General features: G+C 46.6%; 1 protein-coding gene and 40 non-coding genes across 41 annotated transcripts in view; 40 read left to right on the top strand and 1 right to left on the bottom strand.

Moving 5' to 3' along the window:
• LOC149081816 (toll-like receptor 9) overlaps positions 1 to 9,677 on the bottom strand; it is an 84,625-nt gene that overhangs the window by 53,531 nt on the left and 21,417 nt on the right. The gene's annotated exons all lie outside the window — the stretch shown is intronic.
• On the top strand, positions 57 to 128 carry TRNAD-GUC (transfer RNA aspartic acid (anticodon GUC)). The gene has a single exon. It is a non-coding gene; the product is annotated as a tRNA-Asp (tRNA).
• Positions 225 to 296, top strand: TRNAD-AUC (transfer RNA aspartic acid (anticodon AUC)). Its single transcript has one exon. It is a non-coding gene; the product is annotated as a tRNA-Asp (tRNA).
• Positions 561 to 632, top strand: TRNAD-GUC (transfer RNA aspartic acid (anticodon GUC)). Its single transcript has one exon. It is a non-coding gene; the product is annotated as a tRNA-Asp (tRNA).
• TRNAD-GUC (transfer RNA aspartic acid (anticodon GUC)) lies at positions 897 to 968 on the top strand. The gene has a single exon. It is a non-coding gene; the product is annotated as a tRNA-Asp (tRNA).
• Positions 1,224 to 1,295, top strand: TRNAD-GUC (transfer RNA aspartic acid (anticodon GUC)). Its single transcript has one exon. It is a non-coding gene; the product is annotated as a tRNA-Asp (tRNA).
• Positions 1,392 to 1,463, top strand: TRNAD-GUC (transfer RNA aspartic acid (anticodon GUC)). Its single transcript has one exon. It is a non-coding gene; the product is annotated as a tRNA-Asp (tRNA).
• TRNAD-GUC (transfer RNA aspartic acid (anticodon GUC)) lies at positions 1,560 to 1,631 on the top strand. Its single transcript has one exon. It is a non-coding gene; the product is annotated as a tRNA-Asp (tRNA).
• On the top strand, positions 1,728 to 1,799 carry TRNAD-GUC (transfer RNA aspartic acid (anticodon GUC)). The gene has a single exon. It is a non-coding gene; the product is annotated as a tRNA-Asp (tRNA).
• Positions 2,054 to 2,125, top strand: TRNAD-GUC (transfer RNA aspartic acid (anticodon GUC)). Its single transcript has one exon. It is a non-coding gene; the product is annotated as a tRNA-Asp (tRNA).
• On the top strand, positions 2,222 to 2,293 carry TRNAD-GUC (transfer RNA aspartic acid (anticodon GUC)). The gene has a single exon. It is a non-coding gene; the product is annotated as a tRNA-Asp (tRNA).
• On the top strand, positions 2,390 to 2,461 carry TRNAD-AUC (transfer RNA aspartic acid (anticodon AUC)). The gene has a single exon. It is a non-coding gene; the product is annotated as a tRNA-Asp (tRNA).
• On the top strand, positions 2,558 to 2,629 carry TRNAD-GUC (transfer RNA aspartic acid (anticodon GUC)). The gene has a single exon. It is a non-coding gene; the product is annotated as a tRNA-Asp (tRNA).
• TRNAD-GUC (transfer RNA aspartic acid (anticodon GUC)) lies at positions 2,726 to 2,797 on the top strand. Its single transcript has one exon. It is a non-coding gene; the product is annotated as a tRNA-Asp (tRNA).
• TRNAD-GUC (transfer RNA aspartic acid (anticodon GUC)) lies at positions 2,894 to 2,965 on the top strand. The gene has a single exon. It is a non-coding gene; the product is annotated as a tRNA-Asp (tRNA).
• On the top strand, positions 3,389 to 3,460 carry TRNAD-GUC (transfer RNA aspartic acid (anticodon GUC)). Its single transcript has one exon. It is a non-coding gene; the product is annotated as a tRNA-Asp (tRNA).
• Positions 3,557 to 3,628, top strand: TRNAD-GUC (transfer RNA aspartic acid (anticodon GUC)). Its single transcript has one exon. It is a non-coding gene; the product is annotated as a tRNA-Asp (tRNA).
• Positions 3,893 to 3,964, top strand: TRNAD-GUC (transfer RNA aspartic acid (anticodon GUC)). Its single transcript has one exon. It is a non-coding gene; the product is annotated as a tRNA-Asp (tRNA).
• Positions 4,556 to 4,627, top strand: TRNAD-GUC (transfer RNA aspartic acid (anticodon GUC)). The gene has a single exon. It is a non-coding gene; the product is annotated as a tRNA-Asp (tRNA).
• Positions 4,724 to 4,795, top strand: TRNAD-GUC (transfer RNA aspartic acid (anticodon GUC)). Its single transcript has one exon. It is a non-coding gene; the product is annotated as a tRNA-Asp (tRNA).
• On the top strand, positions 4,892 to 4,963 carry TRNAD-AUC (transfer RNA aspartic acid (anticodon AUC)). The gene has a single exon. It is a non-coding gene; the product is annotated as a tRNA-Asp (tRNA).
• On the top strand, positions 5,060 to 5,131 carry TRNAD-GUC (transfer RNA aspartic acid (anticodon GUC)). The gene has a single exon. It is a non-coding gene; the product is annotated as a tRNA-Asp (tRNA).
• TRNAD-GUC (transfer RNA aspartic acid (anticodon GUC)) lies at positions 5,555 to 5,626 on the top strand. Its single transcript has one exon. It is a non-coding gene; the product is annotated as a tRNA-Asp (tRNA).
• Positions 5,723 to 5,794, top strand: TRNAD-GUC (transfer RNA aspartic acid (anticodon GUC)). Its single transcript has one exon. It is a non-coding gene; the product is annotated as a tRNA-Asp (tRNA).
• Positions 5,891 to 5,962, top strand: TRNAD-GUC (transfer RNA aspartic acid (anticodon GUC)). The gene has a single exon. It is a non-coding gene; the product is annotated as a tRNA-Asp (tRNA).
• Positions 6,059 to 6,130, top strand: TRNAD-GUC (transfer RNA aspartic acid (anticodon GUC)). The gene has a single exon. It is a non-coding gene; the product is annotated as a tRNA-Asp (tRNA).
• On the top strand, positions 6,385 to 6,456 carry TRNAD-AUC (transfer RNA aspartic acid (anticodon AUC)). Its single transcript has one exon. It is a non-coding gene; the product is annotated as a tRNA-Asp (tRNA).
• TRNAD-GUC (transfer RNA aspartic acid (anticodon GUC)) lies at positions 6,553 to 6,624 on the top strand. Its single transcript has one exon. It is a non-coding gene; the product is annotated as a tRNA-Asp (tRNA).
• On the top strand, positions 7,048 to 7,119 carry TRNAD-GUC (transfer RNA aspartic acid (anticodon GUC)). Its single transcript has one exon. It is a non-coding gene; the product is annotated as a tRNA-Asp (tRNA).
• Positions 7,216 to 7,287, top strand: TRNAD-GUC (transfer RNA aspartic acid (anticodon GUC)). The gene has a single exon. It is a non-coding gene; the product is annotated as a tRNA-Asp (tRNA).
• Positions 7,384 to 7,455, top strand: TRNAD-GUC (transfer RNA aspartic acid (anticodon GUC)). The gene has a single exon. It is a non-coding gene; the product is annotated as a tRNA-Asp (tRNA).
• Positions 7,552 to 7,623, top strand: TRNAD-GUC (transfer RNA aspartic acid (anticodon GUC)). Its single transcript has one exon. It is a non-coding gene; the product is annotated as a tRNA-Asp (tRNA).
• TRNAD-GUC (transfer RNA aspartic acid (anticodon GUC)) lies at positions 7,878 to 7,949 on the top strand. The gene has a single exon. It is a non-coding gene; the product is annotated as a tRNA-Asp (tRNA).
• Positions 8,046 to 8,117, top strand: TRNAD-GUC (transfer RNA aspartic acid (anticodon GUC)). Its single transcript has one exon. It is a non-coding gene; the product is annotated as a tRNA-Asp (tRNA).
• On the top strand, positions 8,214 to 8,285 carry TRNAD-GUC (transfer RNA aspartic acid (anticodon GUC)). Its single transcript has one exon. It is a non-coding gene; the product is annotated as a tRNA-Asp (tRNA).
• Positions 8,382 to 8,453, top strand: TRNAD-GUC (transfer RNA aspartic acid (anticodon GUC)). The gene has a single exon. It is a non-coding gene; the product is annotated as a tRNA-Asp (tRNA).
• On the top strand, positions 8,550 to 8,621 carry TRNAD-AUC (transfer RNA aspartic acid (anticodon AUC)). Its single transcript has one exon. It is a non-coding gene; the product is annotated as a tRNA-Asp (tRNA).
• On the top strand, positions 8,718 to 8,789 carry TRNAD-GUC (transfer RNA aspartic acid (anticodon GUC)). The gene has a single exon. It is a non-coding gene; the product is annotated as a tRNA-Asp (tRNA).
• Positions 8,886 to 8,957, top strand: TRNAD-GUC (transfer RNA aspartic acid (anticodon GUC)). Its single transcript has one exon. It is a non-coding gene; the product is annotated as a tRNA-Asp (tRNA).
• On the top strand, positions 9,054 to 9,125 carry TRNAD-GUC (transfer RNA aspartic acid (anticodon GUC)). The gene has a single exon. It is a non-coding gene; the product is annotated as a tRNA-Asp (tRNA).
• On the top strand, positions 9,549 to 9,620 carry TRNAD-GUC (transfer RNA aspartic acid (anticodon GUC)). The gene has a single exon. It is a non-coding gene; the product is annotated as a tRNA-Asp (tRNA).

Raw genomic sequence — 9,677 nt, forward strand, 5'->3', positions numbered from 1 at the left:
TGTGAATTATTACATTACTTTCAAAATAGTTCTTAGATTTCAGGTGTCTGATCGCCTCCTCGGTAGTATAGTGGTAAGTATCCCCGCCTGTCACGCGGGAGGCCGGGGTTCGATTCCCCGCCGGGGAGAATGTTGTATTTTGATCGTCCCGTTTGAATTCGGTAGTTCTGTGAATTATTACATTACTTTCAAAATAGTTCTTAGATTTCAGGTGTCTGATCGCCTCCTCGGTAGTATAGTGGTAAGTATCCCCGCCAATCACGCGGGAGATCGGGGTTCGATTCCCCGCCGGGGAGAATGTTGTCTTTTGATCGTCCCGTTTGAATTCGGTAGTTCTGTGAATTATTACATTACTTTCAAAATAGTTCTCAGATTTCAGGTGTCTGATCGCCTCCTCGGTAGTATAGTGCTAAGTATCCCCGCCTGTCACGCGTAAGACCGGGGTTCGATTCCCCGCCGGGGAGAATGTTGTATTTTGATCGTCCCGTTTGAATTCGGTAGTTCTGTGAATTATTACATTACATTCAAAATAGTTCTTAGATTTCAGGTGTCTGATCGCCTCCTCGGTAGTATAGTGGTAAGTATCCCCGCCTGTCACGCGGGAGACCGGGGTTCGATTCCCCGCCGGGGAGAATGTTGTATTTTGATCGTCCCGTTTAAATTCGGTAGTTCTGTGAATTATTACATTACTTTCAAAATAGTTCTTAGATTTCAGGTGTATGATCGCCTCCTCGGAAGTATAGTGATAAGTATCCCCGCCTGTCACGCGGGAGACCGAGGTTCGATTCCCCGCCGGGGAGAATGTTGTATTTTGATCGTCCCGTTTGAATTCGGTAGTTCTGTGAATTATTACATTACTTTCAAAATAGTTCTTAGATTTCAGGTGTCTGCTCGCCTCCTCGGTAGTATAGTGGTAAGTATCCCCGCCTGTCACGCGGGAGACCGGGGTTCGATTCCCCGCCGGGGAGAATGTTGTATTTTGATCGTCCCGTTTGAATTCGGTAGTTCTGTGAATTATTACATTACTTTCAAAATAGTTCTTAGATTTCAGGTGTCTGATCGCCTCCTCGGTAGTATAGTGGTAAGTATTCACGCGGGAGACCGGGGTTCGATTCCCCGCCGGGGAGAATGTTGTATTTTGATCGTCCCGTTTGAATTCGGTAGTTCTGTGAATTATTACATTACTTTCAAAAGAATTCTTAGATTTCAGGTGTCTGATCGCCTCCTCGGTAGTATAGTGGTAAGTATCCCCGCCTGTCACGCGGGAGACCGGGGTTCGATTCCCCGCCGGGGAGAATGTTGTATTTTGATCGTCCCGTTTGAATTCGGTAGTTCTGTGAATTATTACATTACTTTCAAAATAGTTCTTAGATTTCAGGTGTCTGATCGCCTCCTCGGTAGTATAGTGGTAAGTATCCCCGCCTGTCCCGCGGGAGACCGGGGTTCGATTCCCCGCCGGGGAGAATGTTGTATTTTGATCGTCCCGTTTGAATTCGGTAGTTCTGTGAATTATTACATTACTTTCAAAATAGTTCTTAGATTTCAGGTGTCTGATCGCCTCCTCGGTAGTATAGTGGTAAGTATCCCCGCCTGTCACGCGGGAGACCGGGGTTCGATTCCCCGCCGGGGAGAATGTTGTATTTTGATCGTCCCGTTTGAATTCGGTAGTTCTGTGAATTATTACATTACTTTCAAAATAGTTCTTAGATTTCAGGTGTCTGCTCGCCTCCTCGGTAGTATAGTGGTAAGTATCCCCGCCTGTCACGCGGGAGACCGGGGTTCGATTCCCCGCCGGGGAGAATGTTGTATTTTGATCGTCCCGTTTGAATTCGGTAGTTCTGTGAAGTATTACATTACTTTAAAATAGTTCTTAGATTTCAGGTGTCTGATCGCCTCCTCGGTAGTATAGTGGTAAGTATTCACGCGGGAGACCGGGGTTCGATTCCCCGCCGGGGAGAATGTTGTATTTTGATCGTCCCGTTTGAATTCGGTGGTTCTGTGAATTATTACATTACTTTCAAAAGAGTTCTTAGATTTCAGGTGTCTGATCGCCTCCTCGGTAGTATAGTGGTAAGTATCCCCGCCTGTCACGCGGGAGACCGGGGTTCGATTCCCCGCCGGGGAGAATGTTGTATTTTGATCGTCCCGTTTGAATTCGGTAGTTCTGTGAATTATTACATTACTTTCAAAATAGTTCTTAGATTTCAGGTGTCTGATCGCCTCCTCGGTAGTATAGTGGTAAGTATCCCCGCTTGTCACGCGGGAGACCGGGGTTCGATTCCCCGCCGGGGAGAATGTTGTACTTTGATCGTCCCGTTTGAATTCGGTAGTTCTGTGAATTATTACATTACTTTCAAAATAGTTCTTAGATTTCAGGTGTCTGATCGCCTCCTCGGTAGTATAGTGGTAAGTATCCCCGCCAATCACGCGGGAGATCGGGGTTCGATTCCCCGCCGGGGAGAATGTTGTCTTTTGATCGTCCCGTTTGAATTCGGTAGTTCTGTGAATTATTACATTACTTTCAAAATAGTTCTCAGATTTCAGGTGTCTGATCGCCTCCTCGGTAGTATAGTGGTAAGTATCCCCGCCTGTCACGCGGGAGACCGGGGTTCGATTCCCCGCCGGGGAGAATGTTGTATTTTGTTCGTCCCGTTTGAATTCGGTAGTTCTGTGAATTATTACATTACTTTCAAAATAGTTCTTAGATTTCAGGTGTCTGCTCACCTCCTCGGTAGTATAGTGGTAAGTATCCCCGCCTGTCACGCGGGAGACCGGGGTTCGATTCCCCGCCGGGGAGAATGTTGTATTTTGATCGTCCCGTTTGAATTCGGTAGTTCTGTGAATTATTACATTACTTTCAAAATAGTTCTTAGATTTCAGGCATCTGCTCGCCTCCTCGGTAGTATAGTGGTAAGTATCCCCGCCTGTCACGCGGGAGACCGGGGTTCGATTCCCCGCCGGGGAGAATGTTGTGTTTTGATCGTCCCGTTTGAATTCGGTAGTTCTGTGAATTATTACATTACTTTCAAAATAGTTCTTAGATTTCAGGTGTCTGATCGCCTCCTCGGTAGTATAGTGGTAAGTATCCCCGCCTGTCACGCGGGAGACCGGGGTTCGATTCCCCGCCGGTGAGAATGTTGTATTTTGATCGTCCCGTTTGAATTCGGTAGTTCTGTGAATTATTACATTACATTCAAAATAGTTCTTAGATTTCAGGTGTCTGATCGCCTCCTCGGTAGTATAGTGGTAAGTATCCACGCGGGAAACCGGGGTTCGATTCCCCGCCGGGGAGAATGTTGTATTTTGATCGTCCCGTTTGAATTCGGTAGTTCTGTGAATTATTACATTACTTTCAAAAGAGTTCTTAGATTTCAGGTGTCTGATCGCCTCCTCGGTAGTATAGTGGTAAGTATCCCCGCCTGTCACGCGGGAGACCGGGGTTCGATTCCCCGCCGGGGAGAATGTTGTATTTTGATCGTCCCGTTTGAATTCGGTAGTTCTGTGAATTATTACATTACTTTCAAAATAGTTCTTAGATTTCAGGTGTCTGATCGCCTCCTCGGTAGTATAGTGGTAAGTATCCCCGCCTGTCACGCGGGAGACCGGGGTTCGATTCCCCGCCGGGGAGAATGTTGTATTTTGATCGTCCCGTTTGAATTCGGTAGTTCTGTGAATTATTACATTACTTTCAAAATAGTTCTTAGATTTCAGGTGTCTGATCGCCTCCTCGGTAGTATAGTGGTAAGTATCCCCGCCAATCACGCGGGAGATCGGGGTTCGATTCCCCGTAGGGGAGAATGTTGTCTTTTGATCGTCCCGTTTGAATTCGGTAGTTCTGTGAATTATTACATTACTTTCAAAATAGTTCTCAGATTTCAGGTGTCTGATCGCCTCCTCGGTAGTATAGTGGTAAGTATCCCCGCCTGTCACGCGGGAGACCGGGGTTCGATTCCCCGCCGGGGAGAATGTTGTATTTTGATCGTCCCGTTTGAATTCGGTAGTTCTGTGAATTATTACATTACATTCAAAATAGTTCTTAGATTTCAGGTGTCTGATCGCCTCCTCGGTAGTATAGTGGTAAGTATCCCCGCCTGTCACGCGGGAGACCGGGGTTCGATTCCCCGCCGGTGAGAATGTTGTATTTTGATCGTCCCGTTTGAATTCGGTAGTTCTGTGAATTATTACATTACATTCAAAATAGTTCTTAGATTTCAGGTGTCTGATCGCCTCCTCGGTAGTATAGTGGTAAGTATCCCCGCCTGTCACGCGCGAGACCGGGGTTCGATTCCCCGCCGGGGAGAATGATGTATTTTGATCGTCCCGTTTGAATTCGGTAGTTCTGTGAATTATTACATTACTTTCAAAATAGTTCTTAGATTTCAGGTGTCTGATCGCCTCCTCGATAGTATAGTGGTAAGTATCCACGCGGGAAACCGGGGTTCGATTCCCCGCCGGGGAGAATGTTGTATTTTGATCGTCCCGTTTGAATTCGGTAGTTCTGTGAATTATTACATTACTTTCAAAAGAGTTCTTAGATTTCAGGTGTCTGATCGCCTCCTCGGTAGTATAGTGGTAAGTATCCCCGCCTGTCACGCGGGAGACCGGGGTTCGATTCCCCGCCGGGGAGAATGTTGTATTTTGATCGTCCCGTTTGAATTCGGTAGTTCTGTGAATTATTACATTACTTTCAAAATAGTTCTTAGATTTCAGGTGTCTGATCGCCTCCTCGGTAGTATAGTGGTAAGTATCCCCGCCTGTCACGCGGGAGACCGGGGTTCGATTCCCCGCCGGGGAGAATGTTGTATTTTGATCGTCCCGTTTGAATTCGGTAGTTCTGTGAATTATTACATTACTTTCAAAATAGTTCTTAGATTTCAGGTGTCTGATCGCCTCCTCGGTAGTATAGTGGTAAGTATCCCCGCCAATCACGCGGGAGATCGGGGTTCGATTCCCCGCCGGGGAGAATGTTGTCTTTTGATCGTCCCGTTTGAATTCGGTAGTTCTGTGAATTATTACATTACTTTCAAAATAGTTCTCAGATTTCAGGTGTCTGATCGCCTCCTCGGTAGTATAGTGGTAAGTATCCCCGCCTGTCACGCGGGAGACCGGGGTTCGATTCCCCGCTGGGGAGAATGTTGTATTTTGATCGTCCCGTTTGAATTCGGTAGTTCTGTGAATTATTACATTACATTCAAAATAGTTCTTAGATTTCAGGTGTCTGATCACCTCCTCGGTAGTATAGTGGTAAGTATTCACGCGGGAAATCGGGGTTCGATTCCCCGCCGGGGAGAATGTTGTATTTTGATCGTCCCGTTTGAATTCGGTAGTTCTGTGAATTATTACATTACTTTCAAAATAGTTCTTAGATTTCAGGTGTCTGATCGCCTCCTCGGTAGTATAGTGGTAAGTATCCCCGCCTGTCACGCGGGAGACCGGCGTTCGATTCCCCGCCGGGGAGAATGTTGTATTTTGATCGTCCCGTTTGAATTCGGTAGTTCTGTGAATTATTACATTACTTTCAAAATAGTTCTCAGATTTCAGGTGTCTGATCGCCTCCTCGGTAGTATAGTGGTAAGTATCCCCGCCTGTCACGCGGGAGACCGGGGTTCGATTCCCCGCCGGGGAGAATGTTGTATTTTGATCGTCCCGTTTGAATTCGGTAGTTCTGTGAATTATTACATTACATTCAAAATAGTTCTTAGATTTCAGGTGCCTGAACGCCTCCTCGGTAGTATAGTGGTAAGTATCCCCGCCTGTCACGCGGGAGACCGGGGTTCGATTCCCCGCCGGGGAGAATGTTGTATTTTGATCGTCCCGTTTAAATTCGGTAGTTCTGTGAATTATTACATTACTTTCAAAATAGTTCTTAGATTTGAGGTGTCTGATCGCCTCCTCGGTAGTATAGTGGTAAGTATCCCCGCCTGTCACGCGGGAGACCGGGGTTCGATTCCCCGCCGGGGAGAATGTTGTATTTTGATCGTCCCGTTTGAATTCGGTAGTTCTGTGAATTATTACATTACTTTCAAAATAGTTCTTAGATTTCAGGTGTCTGCTCGCCTCCTCGGTAGTATAGTGGTAAGTAACCCCGCCTGTCACGCGGGAGGCCGGGGTTCGATTCCCCGCCGGGGAGAATGTTGTATTTTGATCGTCCCGTTTGAATTCGGTAGTTCTGTGAAGTATTACATTACTTTAAAATAGTTCTTAGATTTCAGGTGTCTGATCGCCTCCTCGGTAGTATAGTGGTAAGTATTCACGCGGGAGACCGGGGTTCGATTCCCCGCCGGGGAGAATGTTGTATTTTGATCGTCCCGTTTGAATTCGGTGGTTCTGTGAATTATTACATTACTTTCAAAATAGTTCTTAGATTTCAGGTGTCTGATCGCCTCCTCGGTAGTATAGTGGTAAGTATCCCCGCCAATCACGCGGGAGATCGGGGTTCGATTCCCCGCCGGGGAGAATGTTGTCTTTTGATCGTCCCGTTTGAATTCGGTAGTTCTGTGAATTATTACATTACTTTCAAAATAGTTCTCAGATTTCAGGTGTCTGATCGCCTCCTCGGTAGTATAGTGGTAAGTATCCCCGCCTGTCACGCGGGAGACCGGGGTTCGATTCCCCGCTGGGGAGAATGTTGTATTTTGATCGTCCCGTTTGAATTCGGTAGTTCTGTGAATTATTACATTACATTCAAAATAGTTCTTAGATTTCAGGTGTCTGATCACCTCCTCGGTAGTATAGTGGTAAGTATCCACGCGGGAAATCGGGGTTCGATTCCCCGCCGGGGAGAATGTTGTATTTTGATCGTCCCGTTTGAATTCGGTAGTTCTGTGAATTATTACATTACTTTCAAAATAGTTCTTAGATTTCAGGTGTCTGATCGCCTCCTCGGTAGTATAGTGGTAAGTATCCCCGCCTGTCACGCGGGAGACCGGCGTTCGATTCCCCGCCGGGGAGAATGTTGTATTTTGATCGTCCCGTTTGAATTCGGTAGTTCTGTGAATTATTACATTACTTTCAAAATAGTTCTCAGATTTCAGGTGTCTGATCGCCTCCTCGGTAGTATAGTGGTAAGTATCCCCGCCTGTCACGCGGGAGACCGGGGTTCGATTCCCCGCCGGGGAGAATGTTGTATTTTGATCGTCCCGTTTGAATTCGGTAGTTCTGTGAATTATTACATTACATTCAAAATAGTTCTTAGATTTCAGGTGCCTGAACGCCTCCTCGGTAGTATAGTGGTAAGTATCCCCGCCTGTCACGCGGGAGACCGGGGTTCGATTCCCCGCCGGGGAGAATGTTGTATTTTGATCGTCCCGTTTAAATTCGGTAGTTCTGTGAATTATTACATTACTTTCAAAATAGTTCTTAGATTTCAGGTGTCTGATCGCCTCCTCGGTAGTATAGTGGTAAGTATCCCCGCCTGTCACGCGGGAGACCGGGGTTCGATTCCCCGCCGGGGAGAATGTTGTATTTTGATCGTCCCGTTTGAATTCGGTAGTTCTGTGAATTATTACATTACTTTCAAAATAGTTCTTAGATTTCAGGTGTCTGCTCGCCTCCTCGGTAGTATAGTGGTAAGTATCCCCGCCTGTCACGCGGGAGGCCGGGGTTCGATTCCCCGCCGGGGAGAATGTTGTATTTTGATCGTCCCGTTTGAATTCGGTAGTTCTGTGAAGTATTACATTACTTTAAAATAGTTCTTAGATTTCAGGTGTCTGATCGCCTCCTCGGTAGTATAGTGGTAAGTATTCACGCGGGAGACCGGGGTTCGATTCCCCGCCGGGGAGAATGTTGTATTTTGATCGTCCCGTTTGAATTCGGTGGTTCTGTGAATTATTACATTACTTTCAAAAGAGTTCTTAGATTTCAGGTGTCTGATCGCCTCCTCGGTAGTATAGTGGTAAGTATCCCCGCCTGTCACGCGGGAGACCGGGGTTCGATTCCCCGCCGGGGAGAATGTTGTATTTTGATCGTCCCGTTTGAATTCGGTAGTTCTGTGAATTATTACATTACTTTCAAAATAGTTCTTAGATTTCAGGTGTCTGATCACCTCCTCGGTAGTATAGTGGTAAGTATCCCCGCCTGTCACGCGGGAGACCGGGGTTCGATTCCCCGCCGGGGAGAATGTTGTATTTTGATCGTCCCGTTTGAATTCGGTAGTTCTGTGAATTATTACATTACTTTCAAAATAGTTCTTAGATTTCAGGTGTCTGCTCACCTCCTCGGTAGTATAGTGGTAAGTATCCCCGCCTGTCACGCGGGAGACCGGGGTTCGATTCCCCGCCGGGGAGAATGTTGTATTTTGATCGTCCCGTTTGAATTCGGTAGTTCTGTGAATTATTACATTACTTTCAAAATAGTTCTTAGATTTCAGGTGTCTGATCGCCTCCTCGGTAGTATAGTGGTAAGTATCCCCGCCTGTCACGCGGGAGACCGGGGTTCGATTCCCCGCCGGGGAGAATGTTGTATTTTGATCGTCCCGTTTGAATTCGGTAGTTCTGTGAATTATTACATTACTTTCAAAATAGTTCTTAGATTTCAGGTGTCTGATCGCCTCCTCGGTAGTATAGTGGTAAGTATCCCCGCCAATCACGCGGGAGATCGGGGTTCGATTCCCCGCCGGGGAGAATGTTGTCTTTTGATCGTCCCGTTTGAATTCGGTAGTTCTGTGAATTATTACATTACTTTCAAAATAGTTCTCAGATTTCAGGTGTCTGATCGCCTCCTCGGTAGTATAGTGGTAAGTATCCCCGCCTGTCACGCGGGAGACCGGGGTTCGATTCCCCGCCGGGGAGAATGTTGTATTTTGATCGTCCCGTTTGAATTCGGTAGTTCTGTGAATTATTACATTACTTTCAAAATAGTTCTTAGATTTCAGGTGTCTGCTCACCTCCTCGGTAGTATAGTGGTAAGTATCCCCGCCTGTCACGCGGGAGACCGGGGTTCGATTCCCCGCCGGGGAGAATGTTGTATTTTGATCGTCCCGTTTGAATTCGGTAGTTCTGTGAATTATTACATTACTTTCAAAATAGTTCTTAGATTTCAGGCATCTGCTCGCCTCCTCGGTAGTATAGTGGTAAATATCCCCGCCTGTCACGCGGGAGACCGGGGTTCGATTCCCCGCCGGGGAGAATGTTGTGTTTTGATCGTCCCGTTTGAATTCGGTAGTTCTGTGAATTATTACATTACTTTCAAAATAGTTCTTAGATTTCAGGTGTCTGATCGCCTCCTCGGTAGTATAGTGGTAAGTATCCCCGCCTGTCACGCGGGAGACCGGGGTTCGATTCCCCGCCGGTGAGAATGTTGTATTTTGATCGTCCCGTTTGAATTCGGTAGTTCTGTGAATTATTACATTACATTCAAAATAGTTCTTAGATTTCAGGTGTCTGATCGCCTCCTCGGTAGTATAGTGGTAAGTATCCACGCGGGAAACCGGGGTTCGATTCCCCGCCGGGGAGAATGTTGTATTTTGATCGTCCCGTTTGAATTCGGTAGTTCTGTGAATTATTACATTACTTTCAAAAGAGTTCTTAGATTTCAGGTGTCTGATCGCCTCCTCGGTAGTATAGTGGTAAGTATCCCCGCCTGTCACGCGGGAGACCGGGGTTCGATTCCCCGCCGGGGAGAATGTTGTATTTTGATCGTCCCGTTTGAATTCGGTAGTTCTGTGAATTATTACATTA

This window comes from Pholcus phalangioides, unplaced genomic scaffold, assembly GCF_987345545.1.
Source record: "Pholcus phalangioides strain wild (caught in Gottingen) unplaced genomic scaffold, Ppha-v1.0 ptg000009l_1, whole genome shotgun sequence".
NCBI classification, from domain to species: Eukaryota; Metazoa; Arthropoda; class Arachnida; order Araneae; family Pholcidae; genus Pholcus; species Pholcus phalangioides.